The sequence below is a fragment of the Aquarana catesbeiana genome, linkage group LG01 (genome assembly GCF_042186555.1).
Source record: "Aquarana catesbeiana isolate 2022-GZ linkage group LG01, ASM4218655v1, whole genome shotgun sequence".
In the NCBI taxonomy this organism is placed as follows: domain Eukaryota; kingdom Metazoa; phylum Chordata; class Amphibia; order Anura; family Ranidae; genus Aquarana; species Aquarana catesbeiana.
In genome coordinates this window covers 491,559,070-491,574,150 of record NC_133324.1, presented here as the reverse complement: position 1 = coordinate 491,574,150, position 15,081 = coordinate 491,559,070, and the positions used below count along the sequence as shown (strand labels likewise).

General features: G+C 44.2%; 1 protein-coding gene across 1 annotated transcript in view; it reads left to right on the top strand.

The window, feature by feature from the left end:
- DGKQ (diacylglycerol kinase theta) overlaps positions 1-15,081 on the top strand; it is a 268,833-nt gene that overhangs the window by 102,807 nt on the left and 150,945 nt on the right. The window lies entirely within an intron of this gene.

The following is a 15,081-nucleotide window of genomic DNA, read 5'->3' as shown; positions in this document are numbered from 1 at the left end:
TGGAAAACTTATAACACAATTGCATACAAACACCAATTTTCTTGACACACAGGGCTGTACCATGGCAAAATTGCTGTTATCTATAATGTCTGTAATCTGTTGTAGCCAGTAACCACTCATATGTGTAGATCTCCTTGGAAGCTCGAGCTGGGATTAGCTGGATATGGAACTTACACTTTTTGGATTCCTCCCCCCCTCTGGTGTCACATTTGGCATTTTTCAGGGGGGAGGAGGGAGCAGATACCTGTCTAATACAGGTATTTGCTCCCACTTCCTGGCATAGATCACCGCGGCGTTCGTGGTGACCTACGACACTTCCGGCGCCTACTCTGTCCTCCCTCGCTGTATTCTGGGAGAGACACAGGTCCCAGAAGACAGCAGGGACCAGTGAGGACGTGCAGCGCAACTCGCGCATGCGCAGTAGGGAACCAGGAAGTGAAGCCGCAAGGCTTCACTTCCTTATTCCTTTACCGAGGATGGCGGCGGTAGCAGCCGAGAGCCGATGGACAGATCGGCTTCGGCTGCCAGCATTGCGGGCTCCCTGGACAGGTAAGTGTCCATATATTAAAAGTCAGCAGCTGCAGTAATTGTAGCTGCTGGCTTTTAATATTTTTTTTTTTTCGGCAGACCTCCGCTTTAAGTAGATATAGAATGGGTTAATTGTATCCCAATTTCTACCCCTGGACTTTTTTGCTTCTGATTATTATTGTTTGTTTTAGACTGTCTTTTATGTGAGTCTTTGTCGTGTTATTGTCTCTTTTGCTCCCCCTCTCCCCTCTTTACTTTTCACGTATTTGTTTTTTCTATTTTAGTTTATATGTGCTTGATATCCCACATTACCCTTATCCGTATCTCTTTAAAAATATCCTGATACATGGAACACCAAAATCCTGCTTAGCCATCCAAAATTCATGGAAATGATGCAGTATTGTTACCATTATTACTGGTTTCACGATAATATTGACTTTATAAATCCAAGTAGTCATTATGGTACATACGGAATAATAAATGTTTCTCAAAGCGTCTTTCAGGACAGCATCTGGAGAGAGCCTAACTCCACCCAACTTCCCAGGAAACGCTGCAAATTGTTTTAAAGGCAGCCCCCTTCCACCATGGCCTCAGTTGTAGTGTTTCCTCCGCATTGGTGGAAGCGCTGCGAGGAACTGTGGGTGGGTTGTGCTCTCTCCTGATAGTGGTCCTGTGTGGGGGTGCATGGCTCACCTTAAATTTTTTTCTTTTTTCCATCCTGGACCTTGCAGTCCTCTAGGCCATCCCAGCATCCCCCCAGAAGGGTGGGGGAAACTCTGGGGGAAAACCCCCCCTTCTTCCCCGCTTGGCGAGAGCTCGGGCCGGCCAGGAGAGCCTTACCCTTCCTAGAGCATGGAGCCGGGGCTTCTCGGGTCTCCGTTTGTTCCAGGTCTGGTTGGCGGGCGACGTCCTTTCTGGAAGTGGGCGGAACTTCCGTCCAGGCACACAGCTTCTGGCCTGTGGAACATTGGAGGGGCTGGCGTAGACTTCGGTCCTTGCAGCGGCGAGGAGAACGGGAGTTTTTGGAGTTTTTTTTTATATTAAACAAAGTTTTGTTTAGTCAAAAGTGCATACATGGTATAACATACATCTAGAGTGTAAAACATAACATACATGTGTGTAGACATCAATTGCATACCTGTTCCAGACCGATTTTAAAGTGTTGTGATTACATGGGAAGATTGCTCCAGGAAGTAACAGTGGGTTTCGCCCTCATTAACCGTGAGATAAGAGACCAACAGTGAGATATCTAAATGGTGAGAGAAGCTCAAGCTATGTTATGAACAGGTGTCGGATTCTTGTAGCCATCATTCCCAGATTTTACTGTATTTGGCCGGGCACCCTCTGTTGACATGTATACATTTTTTGTATGGTAGGGTGTTGTTTATATCCACCTTCCACTCTACAAATTTAGGGGGCAGGGGTCTCATCCAGTTCTTAGCTATCATTTTCTGTGCTGAGAACAGCATCTCATGTAGGAACGTTTTTGTGTGTTTATCGATAGTATTAGGTAACAGCCCGAGGAGACATTGTTTTAAGTCTAATGTGTTCGGCGAGCCCATGGCGTCATGAAGAAAGGTTACAACTTGTGCCCAGAGACGAGAACGGGCATTTTAAAAAAAACTGACAGCAGAGCGGCTTCTCCTGCTGCAGCATGGAGTCGACGGAGCTAGCAGCGATGGCGGGAACAGGAGCCTCAAGCGCCAGCCCAGGTAAGCTGGGCCAGAGGCTCCAGATTCTTCTACCTTGGGGACTTTTGTTCCATGTCCCTTCGGTTACCATGGTTTGGTTGGTCTCCCCCCCCCCCCTTTTTTTTTTTTTTTTTTTCTTTTTTTCCCTTTTCGGGGGTTCTGGATTTTGGAGGAAGGGGAGATTAGGAATAATGCTTTGATCCTAATGGGATGCCTTTTCTGTTCTTAATTACAGAAAGCACGGGAAAAAACTAAGCATACCCCCTAACTCTTCTAAGAAAACGTGCCCTTCCTGCAAAGTGTCAGCTCAGAGTTTTTAGTCTCCTTACAGAAGGAACTTACGGATACTTTCCAGTCATTTCGCTCCATTTTGGACAAGCACCCGGCACTTCAATCAGGAAGCCAAGCCAGACCATCCAGCCCTCTGCCATCCACTTCCAGGGAGGACAGTGATTCATAGGAGGAAGCCGCAAGCTTGGCTAGCTCACCCAAAGCCTCAGGGGATGAGGATAAGGAGGTGTCGGACAGAAGAGCATCTAGATATAAGTTATCTTTGGACGAAGTGGATGAATTACAACCATTCATACCACTCTTAGCATCCAGGAAGATAAAGTCAATCTTTCCCTGCATGATAAGATGTTTGAGGGCTTGGGAGAAACTAAACAGAGTTTTTCCAGTACACAAAGTCCTCTCAGAGGCTGTCAGGCAAGAATGGAAGGAACCAGAAAGGGCTCAGTTTTTTATCAAAATCTCTCAAGCCTAGCTTTCCTTTTGAGGAAGACTAATCGCATGTGTGGAACAAAAGGCCGAAGTTAGATGTGGCATTTTCCCAGGTTTCTCGCAATACTGACTTAGCATTTTAAGAAAACATGGGCATCCTGAAGGATGCCATGGTTACACGTGCCGATTCCCTTCTAAAAAAAAAAGCATGGGACTCATCCATGGCAAATCTTAAACCGGCCATGGCTTCAACCATAGTTGCCAGAAACTTGGAGCATTGGCTATAACAGTTGAAGCAGCACATTGAGGGTGGCAGCTCCAGAGAGGATCTGTTAGATACCATCCCAGTACTGTCAATGGCAGTGGGATATTTAGCGGATGCCTCAGCTGAATCAATCAGAATGTCCGCTAGGACTTCAGCCCTGGTAAATTCAGCTCGAAGGGCACTCTGGTTAAAAACTTGGTCCAGAGACTCCGCTTCTGAGGTGAAGCTCTGTGGTCTCCCCTTTAACGGGGACCTACTTTTTGGCCCTGACTTGGAGGCCATTTTATATAGGACCGCAGACAAGAAAAAGGCTTTTCCAGCGAAAAAAGAAGACCCCTTTAATCAAATATAATTTTCGTCCTCTTCAGCAAACCCAGGCCCCCAGGGAGGCAGGTTATAAGAAGGGGTACACAGAGGGGAAGAGGTAGGGTGGCTGTTCTGTTCAGACGTCCCAAACAGCCAGCTAAAAGCCAGTGACGGTGGTCCTGCTGTGGGGGGGAGACTTCTAGCCTTCCTTCCTCAGTGGCGGGCAGTAACCTCCAGTCTGTTTGTCCTGAACATCATCTCCCAGGGATACTGGCTGGAGTTTTCGGAGAGACCTCCAAACCGCTTCTTTGTGACCCAGATCCCCAGAGCACAGGACAAAGCCCTAGCCCTGATATCCCTTTTAGAAGACCTGAGGTGTCAGGGAGTAATTATTCCAGTACCTCAGGAGGAGGAGGGTCTAGGGTTTTAGTCTCACATTTTTCTAATTAAAAAAAAAAACCCTCTGGAAAATTTTGCTTAATTTTGAACCTAAAACTCCTGAATCGGTCCATTCGTTACAAAAGGTTCCGCATGGATACAATCTACTCCGTTAGGAAACTACTTACAGGGGGGGTTTTATGGCTTCCATCGACCTCAGAGATGGTTACCTGCACATTCCAATAGTGGTAGCATCCCAGAGTTTCTTGCATCTGGCAATCAGCTTAGAAGGCAGGATAACTCCTCTGCAGTTCAGAGCCCTGCCTTTTGGTCTATCCCTGGCTCCGAGGATCTTTACCAAGGTCATGGTGGAAACCTTGGCGCCTTTGAGGAGCCAGGGAATCATGATGGTTCCATACCTGGACGATCTGCGTCTTTTCGCCAGCTCAAAAGATCAGCTGCTGGTGAATCTGAACAGAACGAAATACCACTTGCGAGACCTAGGTTAGATCCTGAACGAGGAGAAGTCAAACCTTGTCCCTTCTCAAGTGATAACATTTTTGGGGTACAGCATCTTGCCGGAAGAGAAAAAGGAAAAAATCCTAGGGGCAATAAAACAGATCCAGATAAGCTCGCCAGTAAGAGTACGGTCAGCAATGTCGACTTTGGGTTTTCTAACATCTTCCATTCCGGCTATTCAATAGGCCCGTCTTCCCTCAAGGGATCTGCAGCAAGTGATTCTTCAAAACTGGAGGCACGAAGAACCCTTGGAAAAGATTCCAGCGCAAGTGAGGAGAAAGTTATGGTGGTGGAGGAACCAGTTAAACCTAAGCGATGGCCAACTTTTGGTATTCCCTGCCTCAAAAAGATTAACGACAGATGCAAGCTCCTGGGGGAGGGGGGCTCATCTGGAAGATCGTTTTGCCCAGGGAATCTGGACAAGTTCAATGCAAAAAGATCATCATCCAATTGGAGAGAACTGAAAGCAATTTGGATGGGGCTTCTCTGTTTTCAGGAAGAGATCAGGGTCAGCACGTTCAGATCTTGTGCGACAATGCCATGGTGGTCGCCTAGGAAAAAAAGCAGGGAGGTACCAGGAGCAGGGTTCTCCTGTCCTTGGCTCGGGCGATATTAATCTGGGCAGAGAAGAATCTGGGGTCCCTGTCAGCCATACACCTGAAAGGAAGCCTAAATCTGATGGCCGACTTTCTGAGCACGATTTTGCTCATTTTAGACCCATTTTGGAACTAAGGGGAGAAGTCTATTGGCTATGAGCTTTGCCTATAATTTAGCGTCCAAATTCAAAAGGGAAATGGGTCGGTAACTACCACAAATACTAGGATCCTTCCCTGCTTTGGGGATAATGGTAATATGTGCGTGTAGGGTTTCCGGTCTTAGGGGATCACCAGACGGGATTGAATTAGCGTAGTTAGCTAACCGTGGGAGTAAAATATCAGCGAAGGAACGGTAGTATGAGACCGTAAACCCATCAGGTCCTGTTGCTTTGCCCGTGGCCATGGCCTTAAGTGCTTTACATAGTTCTTCCGTGGTAAATGCACCATCTAGAGTAGCTAACGTGTCCTCTGCTAACCTAGGCAGTTTGGCCTGTGCTAGGTAGTCTTGTATGGCCTGTGATCGGGTCACTTGGTCGGGTATGTGTCGGTGAACGTGATATAAGTGCTGGTAAAACGATCGAAACTCTGCCGCTATTGCAGGGGTGTGATGAACTAACTCATCAGTTTTGGACTTGACTTTAGCAATAAAGGTTGCAGCTTTTTTTTTGTTGCAGAGAGCGAGCCAGTAATCTACCGGCTTTGTTACCCCATTCGCATGTACGTTGAGCTATAATATGGAATTGATGTTTTTGTTCGGTATGAAATAGATTCTTCAAATCCTCTCTCTTTTTGGTCAAAGCCTCTAGCACAGACTGTGACTTTACTGGGTATATGTGAGGGTTTACATCCACTTTAATACAATTGTCAATAAAAGCCTTTGACACTTACGAAATGCTTGTAATTATATTCAGTATACCATAGTAACATCGGACAAAAAGATCTAAAAACACTGAAGCAGCAGACTTTTTGAAAATTTAATATATTTCAGTCTCAAAACTTTTGGCCACAGTTGTACAGTCGGAGTAGACGAGCCATGAGAGGAACAGAGTTATCCCGAACTGCCCGCAAGTGCTAGTAACATATACACATTCACGCTGTCACTGTGTATGGAGACTTATGCACCTTACCTACAGCATTACCAGCGGCTGTGAGAAAGGAACTTAAGCAGGGCTTGAAAAACTTTAGGCTTAGACTGATGAGAGCTAACCGTTGCTGTTGCTGCTACCTACACTGTATGCTGCCATACTACATGCTGCTGCTCCCTTGGTTTTCCTGGCTGGCTTCCGCGGGCTGCTCATGTGTTATAACCAATTGCCCTAACTACCTCGTTTAAGCGAATATGATATTTGAATTCTGTAGCTGTTGAATACATCTACTTAATACTTTGAGAAGTGAGGAAATAATCTAGTAGGGGCCATAAGCCTTACGCCTCGTACACACGATCGGATTTTCCGCAGACAAAACCTCTGACTTTTGTCCGAAGGCGTGTGCCTGGATTTTGTCAAGCATACTGTCAGACTTGCATGTACCTGACTGACGAACCCGATATAGCAGGGGAAGGCCTCCCGTAGGTATCTGGTTCCCGCTCCCTGGTAGGGTAAACAGAAGGCACAGGAGCGCAGAGTGGTAAGAAAGCCTGGCGGGTGACTTGCGGAGGTAAGGCCCAGGATCCTGATGCAAATGGTCTGGAAGTCCTTAGCAGGCTGGAGCATAGGCAACCGGTGCAGAGCAGGTGCAGAAAGGGCAGGTCCGGTCACAGGCAGAGTTGGCAACAAACGGTCAGCAAGGTACAGAGGAACAGGCAGGCTCAAAGTTCGGGTCACAGGCAGGGTTGGCAGCAGGTGGGCAACGTGGTACAAAGGAGCAGGCAGATTCGTAGTCAAGGAAAGCCGGGGTCAGGTGCAGGCAGATAGCAGAGAAGAATCCAAAGACAGGCCGGGGTCACAAGGAGATCAAACAAGCAAACAGGTAACAGGAACTGGGAGCTGCAGATCGGACAGCACCGAGCAGAAAGTTCCAGCAAGCTAAATAGGGTGATTGGCGCCGCGCGCGTGCCCGCGCCGACGCACCCAGGCGCGCACCCGCACAACGGAGCGAACCGGCGCACGCCAGCGCGAACCGGCGCACACCAGAGTGCCCAATAGCAAGTCCATTCCGAGACCTCCTCTGACACATACAAACGGCAAGGAAATGTCGGCCAACAAACACGAACGTAGTAACGCACTATGTGGTTTTTAAGCTCTTTAGCGCCACCCTTTGGGCTCCTTCTGTTAATTTCGTATTAGTAGAAGTTTGGTGAGTGTTGATTCGCGCTTTTCATTTCGCGCTTTTCAGTTAGTTTCTCAACGGTCGTTCGTCAACCAGACATGTTGCGGAATCGGAGGAGATAACGTGTTATTTATTATTGGCCTTGGAGTTATTGCTTTGACCCAAGTCCAGTCTAGGAACAGGAGGAGGAGGATTTCTTGGACAAAAAATTGGTTGCTTTATTAATCATGACCAATTATTTCACATGCCTTTTCTGCAGGAGCTCCAGGAGATTAATCCTGATGATTTTCGGAATTTTCTCCGGTTGACGGACCCCTGCTTTCACCAACTCTTGGCATTGTTGACCCCCTATATTAAAAAGTAGGAAACATGCATAAGGCTTTTGGTTAATTTTTTGGTGTAATAATGATTTGATTTGGTATTATTTTCTATATTTTTGGATGCATAGAATGCACTTTTTGGTTAATTTCTATTGGCAGATAGCATGTCTAATTTTATTTGTTTTCTTTTTTTAATGCACAATAAAAAATTGTGTAGAGTAATATTTGGCTATGTGTTTTACGTCAAATGGCAGTTTGGCAGTAGGCAGTTACATTTAAAAAAAATAAAAAGGTAAAATTAACAAGGGACACCAACATAGTTGTATCTTTGATCTTAAAAACAATGGGATAATGGTGTTGTGGTAACTTGCCCCAAAAAAAAAAAAAAAAAAAAAAAAAAAAAAAGTATAATAATAATATTCTTGATATCATTAGAAAAAAAAATCCTTTGAAAATGTATTTGCAATAACTCCATATCAGTATCACCAGCAAAGCAGCTTCATTATTATCCCATTAAAGAAGAAGAGAATATGCGCTGCATTTGGAGATTTCATAATTTGCCACATCACGAATGTCAATTCACCATTATGAACGCTAGTTTAAAAGACCGACCGCTTCTGGCTCGTCCTTGGTTCCGAGCATGCGTGTTTGTACTTTGGACTTTTGTCCGACAGACTAGTGTGCACACGCTCGGAAAATCTGACAACAGACATTTGTCCGTCCGCCATCCACTGTTTGACCGCGGAAATCCCACAACAATTGTCCAATGGAGCGTACAAACGGTCGGATTTTCCGCCAATAGCCTGTCGTCACACATTTCCCGTCGGAAAATCCGATCGTGTGTACGCGGCTTTAGGGTTCAAGACAAACTACAGTATATGTTTGCTGCTCTGCAATATATTGCTGTTGACTTGCCTTTCCATGCTTGCTTGCTGACTGTCTGTATGCTATAACCAACTGATAAAAACAATCTGCTTTAGTTCTGCTGCATTTAGAGACATTATAACAAATGGATCCAGCTAGCTACATTTGCACATCTAAATCGACTGTACTTGGATTCATGACATTGCTCTACAGTATAGGAAAGACATAATTATGGATATGAAATGTGGAGAATGCAGTTATTAAATACATCTACCCACCATTGGGAATATCCAATTACTTCTACAATTCCAATGGATAAAGAATGTGCAGATTGGAGACATTATAGATAGCAGTGATTTTGCCGTGGTACAGCCCTGTGTGTCGAGAGACTTGGCGTCCGGGCGTTTATATGTATTTGTGTTATGTTTTCCATTTGTTTTTCAGGTATGCAAATACACTTATCTGTGTGTATCCCCTGAGGTTGGGGGTTAATATATACCCTCTTTTTTTAATCCAAAAGTATTTTTTTATACATATTAAAATTAATACATTTATTCTTGATAAACCAAACCACAAAAACGTTTTGTCATTGAAATAACTACTGTGTTACTCCTTGCTTCTTGATACCAGGGTCTTTGTTCTAGAATGTGGTGCCATTGGCAGCAGGTTAGGAGGTACAACACCACATATACAAAATATGTAATTTATTGTAGACAATATTTTTCCCCCTTTTCGCTGTTTTCTATCGGACTTACTGTATATGCCAAAATCTAGCAGCAGAGCTGAGCGGAGAGGGATTGTGAGCTTTCCTGGTTTCCATTTACCATCTGTACTCTTATTGAAAGTGTGACTCTACTTTAATGGGAAAAAATACAGCAAAAAAGAGGACTTTGGATTTCTGTGACATCACCTCCCAGCGCAGCATTATCTGAATGGCACCCATAATGAGTGGCCAATCTTTTATGCATCAAGCCAGCCACTCAGCAAGTGACCCAGAAGCCAAGTGGGGATCGCTGGAGTAGTGATGTCTACTACAGTTATTTCCAGATTTCAGAGGCATTGGACAGGCATGGTATATACATAGTTACATTGGTCCAAGCTGGACTAGTATAACTATGTATAACATGCTGGTGCCTGGGATGGGACATCTTTAATCAAATTTCTGTGGAAGTTTTAGTAACCTGCAATTGTAGCGTGATATATGTAAAATTTGGCTTATATGTTGGTGTGTTTTGGGAAATTGTATTATGCGTGATTCTGCGGACCATTGTTATACATTTTATAAACTGCGGACAGCTAAGCAGATCTATATAGTATGTGTTTTTTTTTTTTTAATATCTAAGGCTGATTTCACACTGAGGCGTCGTTTTTGCAGAGGTTTTTGGCCGCTAGTGGCCGAAAAAGGGTTAAAGTGACCCGCTTTGCCGGCAGTTCAGCGGCGCTGCCCATTCATTTCAGTGGGCAGGGGTGCTTTAGGAGCGGTGTATACACCGCTCCAAAGATGCTGCTTGCAGGAGTTTTTTAACGTCCTGCCAGCGCATCGCCTCAGTGTGAAAAGGGTCTTATGAATCTGTAACAAGAAAGTCAATACGCAGTCTGTCTTCCTGCAATAGGTAACTGACAGCAAATTGTATCACGTTGCTATTCCCTAAAGCTGGGAGTTAATTATTCTCACAGGTCTCTATATATGGTTGCAGCGAAAAAAAAAAAAAAAAACTTTTATAGATGATGTGACTGCTACATTATTACTTTAAACACAGTTTTGGAGATAGGTGGAACCAAACCAACGGATAATACTAAATTGTGTATGCATAAAAAAAACTAGTTTGCAGGGCAGAATTCGGGCCCCTGCACCCCCTAGGATTATAAGCGCGATCAGTAGCTAATTTTTTTTAAAGTGGTTGTAAAAGCTGGACATTTTTCAGCTTAATGTGTTCCTTGTATTAAGGTAAAAACGTTCCAGCAGTTATATCGCCCCTTTACCCCCCCCCACCCCCCCATATTTATATCCATGAGTCCTATTTTGATCCAATGCTGTGAACTTCTGGAAGCAGCAGTGAGAGCCATTGCCTCCTGCTGCTGTCAATCAAATCCTGTGAGAATGAAGTGGGAAGTGGGCTGAGCTGCGCTATGTATGTCAATAGACACACACAGCCCGGTTCAGAAGCAAGCCCACAGGTGCGCCACCATAGGAAGCAGCTTCCTATGAGGGCACACAGAGAAGAGGAGGAACTGAGAAGCTCCGGTGGGGGAACCCCGAAAGAGGGCCGCTTTGTGCAATACAATTGCACAGAGCAGGTAAGTACAAAAAAAAAAAAATTATCCTTTACATCCTGTTTAAGAGGATTTGTAGGCTTTGTAATATTTTCTTGATATGAATGTAAAAAAGATCAGCTAATATAAATTTATATGTAAGCAATACTACCTGTTGATCTGCTACCGATTTTAACGTTCTGATAAAGTCTCTTTGATTAAAGCTGGCCATACGCTAAGAGTTTTGAACAAACATTTGTAAGATTATTCGTACATTTGTATGAAAGTCCTCATCAGAACATTCATTGAAATTGTCATTCGAAAGAAATTCAAAAAAATTTTTTTTTTTTAAATTGATGACTACTACAATATGGTTCATAAGTTCGAACAAGAACACGGTCGACCATAGCCAAAAACAGTACTCGTAAAAGACATGACTATCGTGTCAATGTTACAACAGGTCAGCAATTATGAACAGGTGAAGGAATAGACCATCAGAATGTAAAACCATATAAAAAAAAAGAAAAATGTAAAGGAAAAAAGGACAAACCAAGGCTTCCACTGTGGCTTACCTGATGTCAGTGTTTATTCTAGCCTTGGTAAAACGTATAATCTAAACTCGTCCTATAATGTGCACATAAAACACATAGAAGAATAGTGGAGAAATACAAACTATCTTCTGGTGGGAACTCAAATACAAGTATAACAATAGCGCATCATTAACTCAATCAGGGCAAAGGTAAAATTAGTAAATTCCTCTGTTAGGCCCCTTTTACACTTGTGCGACTTGGGACTGCAAAGTCGCATGACAAGTCGTACCCCTGATTTCCAATGAGCTCCTTTCATATTTGTGCAACTTCAAAATAGTTCTTGCACTACTTTGGTCTGACTTTGATGCGACTTGAGGTCCAGAGACCAAGTCTCCCTGAAATTGCGTGACTTCGAAGTCGCAGTAGTATGAAAGGGGCCTAAAGAATAGTAACCAGTTTAAAAGGGAAGAGAGAGATGGGCAATAAAGAGGAAGGAAGGATCAAGGGGGGGAGAGTAGGAGAAAAAGGGGGATGGTGGAGGAAGAGGGAACCAGGGGATCACCCTCCAGGGGTCAGGCATCGCCAGCTATCCCCAGACAAAGAAACAACTAACAGATGGCTTGACCAGCAACCGGCTCAGTTTTGGCCACAGACTGCAAATGACCATCTGTGCAGGTGAAATATCTCCTGGGCCTCCAACACCCCCTGAAAACTTTATCCGTATTGTTCAGGGTGGCAGTTAGTTCCTCCATGTGTAAGATATCATTAACTTTAGTATACCACAGGACCTTAGTTGGGAGGCTGTGTCTGCTTCCAGAGTGAAGGGATGCAGGCTCTAGCTGCATTCACCAGGTGTATGGTGAGTGATTTTTTTTTTTTTTTTTTTTGTATTTCCGGATGGGTTTCCCCGTCAGGTGCAGGAGGCATGCCGCTGGATGCCTCCACTGATGTCAGATGTTTAATGGTGTCTGTCACATTCTCCCAAAAAGACCCCAGAAGTGGACACTGACAGAATATATGGAACATCGTACCTACTGCTCTGTTGCTGTGCCAGCATATGTTCGGAACACTGCTATCCATTTTGTGGAGCAAGTAAGGTACCCAGTACCATCTCAAGAGAATTTTATACCCCACCTCTTGATACTGGTTAGCTAAGGATGATTTGTGGGCCAACATAAAAATCTTGTCTGCTTGAGCGGGTGTAAACTTAGTCCCCAGGTCCAGTTCCCATTGATGTAAGAACGACGGAAGTGGGTCATCAGAGGGGGCAGCCAGATAACCATAGCATAAAGAGAGTGTGTGTATGTGGTCGGCTTCCTGTTCCTACAGAGTGACCCAAATGGTGTAAGTGACTGTGGTAAATAATGGATCTCTGAAAGGTCTGCAAGTAGTGTCTGAGTTGGGCGGTACTCCAACAGTCCAAGGGAGGTTCTGAGAGCCTGATTAATGTTGGCCTGGGAAGGAAACCCTCCATGTGGCCAAAAATCCAGAATGCACACCTTCCCCTGTTGGCCTATTCTCAGGTGTCTGTGAACACAGGTGTAAAGTCAGGGTTACCGAGTACCGGTGTCATGGTCGAGGGCAACGGGGAAAGATCCGTTTACGGAAACGGATCTCGCTATCCATAGAGAGGCACCAATCAAGTTTGGTTCCACATGTCCGCAGGAAATTTAACAAAAAGCCATGGTGACGATCGAAGAAGAACGGAGGGGTTCTCCAGAGAGGCCCACTGCTTAGAGCCCTCATTACTATTCCAATCTACCACCCTCGAGAGATGCACTGCTCTATAGTATCTATAGACATCAGGGAGGCCTATGCCCCCTCTCCTTTTAGAAAGGGAGAGAAGTGACAAACTCAGTCTCTAAGGTTTATGGGACCAGATAAAATCACTTAAAAGAGATTGCACTTGTTTGAAAAAGGTCATAGGAACAATAATCGGCAGGGCCTGCAACACTTACAAGATCCACAGGAGAGCCGTAATTTTCGGGGTGTTGCAGCACCCAAACCACATTCGGGTCAGGGAATGCCATTGTTTGAGATTCGGCTTGATTTTGCTAAGAGGTGCGAAGTTCAGGAAATGTCCCCAATTTAGGTAACGTGCACCCCCAGATGCGTAATCGATTTGTTGGCCAATTGAAAAGGGAGGTGGGTGCACATGGAAAGCAGTTCCGAATGAGGGAACGTAATGTTAAGAGCTGCCGATTTTAGATTAGACTAATTTTAAAATTAGATAGAGCACCATACGTGCATAGGGCCTGGAGGACACTGAAGCCTGCTGTCAGCTGATATCACAGAGCCAGTCTAGGCTCAGGTAAGATCCCGACCATATGATTGGGATCCACCTACATGCCTGGACTGGCACCCGGCTCAGCCTCTCAGCGAGCTGGTGAGAGCCTGAGTTGGCCACTCCATCCCCTCCACAGCCCAGCACTCCAGTGAGCAGTGGGGGGGGGGGGGGGGGGGGTGCATAGCAGAGGGCTCTGAGAACCGAGCTATGAAACACCACCGTTCTCAGTGTTAGAGTTGGCGGGGGACAGGTGCTGCATCGGATTGATGCTGCATCCAGCTAAGTATAAGTCTGCAAAAACCCCAAATCCCATATTTCTCTTTTAAGCTTACTGCTCAACTAGCCAGTAAACCATGAAATTATCAAAAAATAAGAAAATAAAAATCTGGAGTTTAAGTTACACCCTCTAGGAGAGCAATGTGACCCAGGACAAGCACTTGATTTCACTCCTTATGACTGCAAAAAGGAAAAGCAAGAGAAAGTGAAAGTACTCTCACGGAATAGTGAGCGGAATGGCTTTCTAGTTACTTTTGTTCTTTACAGTGCAGTAAAAAGGAAATAAGTAAAATAATCCATCTGTCACCATAATCTAGTGTTGTTGCAAACCATAACACGTTTTTCTGCATGTTTGGTATATCTTGCTACTGTTTCCATAGACCGCACCTGAGTCCACTATGCTCAGGAGATTTCCCTATTAGGCCTCATGCACACTGGACGTTATAATGTTAAAAAAACGCCAGTAGCTTTGCAGTGAGTTTTTCAACGTTTTTGCAATAGCGTTTTTTAGCATTTTTCAGCGTTAGCGTTTTTTTTTACTTTTTTTTTTTTTCTTCAATGGATCAAAAACGTTAAACGTTGGTGAGCTGCGTTTTTGAGCATTTATCAACGTTTTTAGAGCGTTTTTCCAGCTGAAACGGCTGAAAAACTCCTCTCAGAACCCAGTAGTTTTCAGGTTTTTTCCTAGCCAAAAAACGCCCCAGCCAAAAACCATTGATAACAGTCTATGTGTACATGGACAAGATAACATGCTGGAAAGTTTATTGACTGTAGAAAAAAACGTCTGAACTCTGAAGCCAAAAACAGCTCCTGTAAAAACGTCCAGTGTGTATGAGGCCTTACTATCAAAGTGTGGAAGCTGGAAGAGTACAGTGAGAGAGAGAGATCAGCTAAGAATTGTAAATTGATTTGTATTTAACTTTTTATGTATTTTAATGTTATTTTAAATAATATGTTTCATAATAATAATTTCCTGTTCTGAGTGTTTCCAAATTAACAACAGAACATTTCCACAACTAAAGCTATTAGTTGCACAGATTGAAACATATAAGCTTTGTACAGGATAAATTGAATATGCTGGATATTGATAATGCATTCTTTTTTCCTGACTTACTCAATGTTATCCTATAGCAGAGTGATGTCCATAAATAATTACTGCTTCCTCTACCCTAATGATTTCTGTGCAATGTGATGCTTGTTGTTGTAGTGCTAAAATTACTCATGCTTGACAAATCGAACCTTCCCTATGGTTCCTATTCCTGATTTACATCTGGTGTGTT